Source organism: Triticum urartu, chromosome 7A, assembly GCF_056163025.1.
Source record: "Triticum urartu cultivar PI428250 chromosome 7A, HENAU_Tu73, whole genome shotgun sequence".
NCBI classification, from domain to species: domain Eukaryota; kingdom Viridiplantae; phylum Streptophyta; class Magnoliopsida; order Poales; family Poaceae; genus Triticum; species Triticum urartu.
The window spans coordinates 72,928,106-72,934,454 of record NC_141879.1 but is presented as its reverse complement, the minus strand read 5'-3'; positions in this window follow the sequence as shown (position 1 = coordinate 72,934,454).

Sequence of the window (6,349 nt, the reverse complement as noted above, 5' to 3'; positions counted from 1 at the left end):
ACCTGAGCGAGGCGTTGGGCTCTAACTGAACCCGAGCGATTGCACTGCAGGCTACGTGTTACTGAACCCGAGCGATCGATCGATGGCTGTTAACTGAACCCGATCGAGCGATTCCTTCGCTACTGCTGCTAACTGAAGCCGATCGATGCTGCGTGGGGGTGGATGAACAGGACCCCGTGGTGTTGCCTCTAGATGAATAGGACCCCGATTGATCAAGCCGGTTGGGGTTGGATGAACAGGACCCCGTGGAGGGCTGGATGAACAGGACCCCCCCGTGGAGGGCAGGATGAACAGTAGACGATGGACGGCGGGATGAACAGTAGCCCGTGGAGGGGTGGTTGAACAGGAGCCCGTGGAGAGGGCTGGTTGAACAGTAGCCGGTGGAGTAGCGCGCGGTGGAGGCTAGATGAACAGGAGCCCGTGGATGAACAGTCGCAGGTGGAGGCTGGAGGGGGTCGACGGTGGATGAACAGTAGCTCGTGGAGGCTGGAGGGGGTCGGCGGTGGAGATGAACAGTATCCCGTGGAGTCCCGTTTTGCGGTACGCCACACCCCTCCCGATGAACAGGACCCCCGTTTCGACCGTAGCGCTCCAACACAAGCCCGTTTCGTCCATTTTGCGGTACGTCACACCCCTCCCGATCAACAGGACCCTCGTTTCGACCGTAGGAGGTCCGTTTCCTCCGTTTTGCGATACGCCAGACCCCTCCCGATGAACAGGATCCCGTTTCGAACGTGCCCGGTCGAACACAAGGACGTTTCCTCCGTTCTGTGGTACGCCAGGCCTCGTTTCCATCGCCTGTTCCGTCCAAGCCCTCCTGATGAACACGACGCATTCCGTTGCCTCCCCATGAACACGACGCATTTCGTTGCCTCCCCATGAACACGACGCATTTCGTTGCCTCCCCATGAACACGACGACGACGCTGTTTCTCCGTTCCGACCCAGCCATGTACACGAGCCCTGGCCGTACGTATGCGCGAGTAGGCGTTCGAGACCCCGCCCGTATGTACACATACGTGGCCGTATTTTCTTTCTTGCACCCTGGCCGCCGTACGTACGTGTACATGCTATGTGCGCGCCTCTACTATGACACGTGCGCGCCTCTACTACGACACGTGCGCGCCTCTACATCAACCAGTATGTACGTACACGTTCGCGACCAGAATGACAACGCTACGTACGCTTCGACCAGGTGGGTCCCGACTGTCAGGCACTTCCTTGCCTGCAAAGATGTAGCTGGTGGGTCCTAGCAGTCAGGGGGCGAATCGTTTTTTTGTCCGGACGCACTTCCTTGCGTGCGAAGATGTAGCTGGTGGGTCCCAGCAGTCAGGGGGAAACATTTTTTTCGCGAAATACAGTGGCCCGTCTGGTGGGTCCCGGCTGTCAGGTGGAGGAATCATTATTTTCCGCGTAATAAGGAGGCACTTCCTTGCTGCGGCCGTGGACCCAGCTGTCAGCCTCGACACGTACAGTCCACATCCGGTCGAAGTCGTTCCTTGACCATGTTGACCACGCCGCGCCGAGAGCACCAGGGCGGTGGACGACGGTGAGGCCTAGAAATGGGACGACACGGAGGCAGGGAAGACTCGGCAGTTGTTTCCCACGCGGAGGGGAGTACGACTGTACGAGGGTTTACTGGTTTGTCTGCCGTCGTCGGAGAATAACAGAAGATGTGGGTGAGTAGAGGGATGGCTAGGCCAGCGATGGAAGTACGGTCGGGCGGTGAGGCCTGCACGGCAGCACAGCCGGCCGCGAGGAGGAGGGAGCAGGCAGTCCCGCCGGCGCTTGTTTGAGCGGCTGGAGCAGGAAGAGCAGAGATTGAAGAAGCACGACGGCCGTTGGATGGACATCCAACAGTTAGTGCTTGTGCGTCAACCTTTTTTTCGGAAAGCCTCAAATCTGTGGAAAACAGCATACAACCCATCTGCCATTATTTCTAATAATTTACAGCCCATTTGCTAATTCTTAAGGTTTTTTTGGAGCCCATATTCTTTTTCTTAGCATTACAGCCCATATTGTGGCAACGGTTGAAAAATTATACGAAATTTTGCATAGGTGCGGTCCGAACTGTTTTTAATCCTGAAATTTCGACTCACATTCAAACTGATTTTAAAAATAAATGTATATCAATATAAAATCCAACAAATTCTCCACGCATAAAAATTAATGTAATTTAAAATCTTGAAATGAAAAAAAAGATATTTGAAACTAATTGCCGGTTTGATGTGTTTTAAAAATGTACATCCCATTTCTCATTACTGACGGGCCATTTTCTCGGCCAGCCAAATGAAAGCTCTCCTCGTCTTGAAAGATTTGCAGCCCAACAGGCCTGATAAAGCGACTTAGTTGGCAAATCACAAAAAAACTGTGATGTGGCCGTGGACCCAGCTCTCAGCCTCTCCACGTACAATACTCTTCCGATGAAAGTCGTTCCTTCACCACGTTGACCACGCCGCACGGAGAGCACCACGGCGGTGGATGACGGCGAGGCCTAGGAAGGGGACGACACGGCAGTGGAAGCCCGCACGAAGAGGACTACGAGGGTTCACTGGTTCGGCTGCAGTGTGAGGCTGTCATCGCCGCAGGGCCTGGCCAGCGGTGGGAATAGTAGGGGGCGGTGAGGCCTCTGCGGCAGCACAGCCGGCCACGGGAGGCAGGAGCATGCGGCACGACCGGCGCTACTTTGGGCGGCTGGAGCAAGAAGACCAGATGTTGAAGAAGCACTACGGCCATTGGATGGACATCGTACAGTCACTGGAGCTAGAATCGTTCATATTGACTAAGTTGACAAAGCCCTTCGTCCCCGTCAACTTAGTAGGCCCACAAGTCAGCCTCCCAGCAAGGTGGGTCCCAGCTAGCCAGGGGAGTATTCATTTTTTTGTGCGTAATAAGGAGGCACTTCCGGTGGGTCCGAGTTGACAGCGAGGGGAACGTTTTTTTCGCGAAATACGGTGGCCCGTCCGGTGGGTCCCAGCAGTCAGGGGGAAACGATTTTTTTCGCAAAATACTGGTGGCCCATCCGGCGGGTCCCTGCTGTCAGGTGGAGGAATCATTATTTTCCGTGTAATAAGGAGGCACTTCCTTGCTACCGCCGTGGACCCAGCTGTCAGCCTCTCCACGTACAGTCCACGTCCGATGGAAGTCATTCCTTCCACGTTGACCACGCCGCGCCGAGAGCACCAGGGCAGTGGATGACGGCGAGGCCTAGGAAGGGGACGACGCGGAGCCGGTGAAGACGCGGCAGTGGATGCCCACGCGGAGAGGAGTATGAGGGTTCACTCGTTCGTCTATGGTGTGAGGCTGCCGTCGCCGCAGGGCCTGGCCAGCGGTGGGAATAGTAGGGGGCGGTGAGGCCTCCACGGCAACACAGCCGGCCACGGGAGGCAGGAGCAGGCGGCACGACCGGTGCTGCTTTGGGCGGCTGGAGCAAGAAGACCAGAGGTTGAAGAAGCACTACGGCCGTTGGATGGACATCGTACGGTCACTGCAGTTAGAATCGTTTATATTGACTAAGTTGACAAAGCCCTTGGTACGTCAACTTAGTAGGCCCACATGTCAGCTTCCGAAACGGTGCGCCCCAGATGTCAAGGGGAGGAATCATTTTTTGGGCGGGTGAAGTTAGAATATCCGAGATTGAAGAAGAAGCATGGCATCCGTTGGATGGACATCCAACGGCCACTGCTGCTAGAACCGTGTGTTGACTATAAGTTGACAAAGGTTTGCATACACGTCAACTCTGTTTTCTTAGGGGACGCGTCAACTTAGTAAGGCGAGAAGTGTGTGGCAGAGAACTTATAGCCCATTTGAGATTTGTAAGAATGTGTAGCTCATTTTTGAATTCTAATGGAATTTACTACAGCCCATTTCAACCAACCGTTCAAAACAGAATTCAATAAAATTTCCCACATTTTGATGGGATCCGAAATATTTTTATTCCGAAATTTCTAATCAGATTAAATACAATTTCAATATAAATTTATATTACATAAAAATCCAACGAAACATTGCGCTCGCAACAATTAATGAAATTAAAATTTTCAATATCCAAAAATAATATTTTATAAAGTAATCACGTGTTTGGTGCATTTTTTATAGTTATTGCCCAGTTTTTATAATTACATCCCATTTATTATTTCTTAAAACCCATTTTCTTGTTAAGCCAAATGCATCCCTCCTAGGAAAGATTTGCAGCCCAGCGGGGCGGAGAATAACAACTTGACCTTGTCTGGTTATTCCTAAAAAAAGTATAGCTGAGCTAGCCATTTTCAGCTTGAAAAAATTAATATCTGGGCTGGATATCTGGCCTGGGCTAGACAGGCCACAACCCGCCCAGTTAATACGTCCAGCGATGTTTTCATTGTTGTTCAGAGGAGAAAAATTAATATCTAGGCTAAATATCGAAAAACTCTGCAGTGCTCACACCTCAAAACGCAAATACTGCTCGAACTGCTTGGTCCCAACTGTCGGCCGCTTCTTATGCAATTCTCTCGTTTATTGACTAGTACTACATAGCTTGAAAATGGTGTGGGACCGTGATGTCAGGAAACCAGGGGGAGCAAAATAAATAACTCCAGCGAGCGCTTCCACCTCTGCCTCGTTATCTCCCGTGGAAACCCCTTTCCTCCCTTTTTTTTGCTCGGGCAAGGACCAATGCATGCAGCACGTCCATGCGGTTATTAGGCAAGAAATAAAAGCGCTTTGCATGCTATGAATTACGATGGCCTGCATGGGTAGCTAATAAGGCATCCTTTTAACTGATGTGATTAAATGTTGTGTTTAGAAGAGAGAAATATTCTTCTTTTCCACCAATCTGCTTGCACCTAGGTCGTGATGCACCTTCTAATACGACTTATTCACCTAGACGGAGGAAGAATAGTTTTATACACACACATATATATACATATATATATATATATAATAAGAAGGCACTTGCGTACGTGAGGCTATGGACCTGGTGTGTCCCCATTGTCATCCTCTCCAAGTAAAGTCATCTCCTCGCCCCCGCTGCAGGCGATTGCTCCGCCTTCGAACGACACAAGTGCCGTCCGTCCGTCCATCTGCCGCCCACATTAATGATACACGGTTGCCAAGGCAGCTACTCCGGCGCCACACGTCCGTCCCTTCGCCCGCCCACCATTGCTATATAAACTGCTGCGCCGGCCATAGCCGCAGTCATCCGCATCTGTTCCCTTTCTCCTGTTCACACCACTACTGCCCACCATGGCTTCCTCGCGCTCCAGCGCTCTTCGGGACGGGCGGACGACGGACCACAAGGAGATGGCAGCCATTGTCGCCAACCGGCTGGCCGGCAGGCAGTCAGAGGACGACGACGTCCCAATGGAGAACATGGTAGTCAACGATCCAGCACCAACCCCCTCCTCCGCGCCATCCTCGCCGGTGCATTGCACCATGACCATCGGCGAGGCCCGTGCCCAATATATGGACAGTGTGAGGCAGATGCGTCAGGAGCAGTTCCGAGAGGCGCAGGCCGACGCCGCCTACAACCACCATCTCCTCCAGGAGCATCTGCAGGCGAAGGAGCAGATCGCCGCGGAGCGGGTGGAGCAGGAGGCGCTGCTCGACTCGTACCACTATGCCCGCAAGGGCCGCCTCGAGCGCTGGCGGGAGCGCATGCGGGTGGCGGAGGCTGCGGCCGCCTACAAAGAGGCTAGCAAAGAGGGCGATGAAGCGGGCGAGGCACTGTTTGGCGAGACCGAGGACGAGGCAGAGGACAATGCCGGCTCCGACGAGTCCCCGCTCCGCTGGCGTCGATGAGGCCTTGCTCCGCCGAGGCCCCGCAGCGCCAACAACGAGGCAGAGGACACCGTCGGCTCCGCCGAGGCCCCGCCCCGCCAACAACGAGGCAGAGGACATCGCCGGCTCAGCCATGGCCCCACCCTGCCGGCAATGCGGGGGAGGATTTCCACCGCTCCGCTAAGGCGCCGCCCGCCGGCAATGAGACAGAGGACATCACCGGCTCCACCGAGGCCCCGCCCCGCTGCCAACAAGGCCGCGCCACACAGAAAACGAGGAAGAGTAGAACACGGTAGGTCGCCGCCACTCGGGTCCAAGTAAGGCCACCACTGCTACCCTCATGTTGAAGCCAAGCTAGGCGGGTTGACCATTGATGGCCGGTTAGCTTCTTGGCGGCGACGTGGAGTCGGGGAGTTCTGCTAGAGAGTAACGCTGCTTCTACTTAACTGCTGGTGCAGTTGGCTAACTAACACGTGGGCCCAACAGGCCACATGTCAGTTACGCAACTGCACCTGTAGTTAAGTCACTGAAGCTTCTGTTCAGCTCAGCGGGACACAAGTGGGTAGCTTCGATTAATTAATTATACCTCCAAC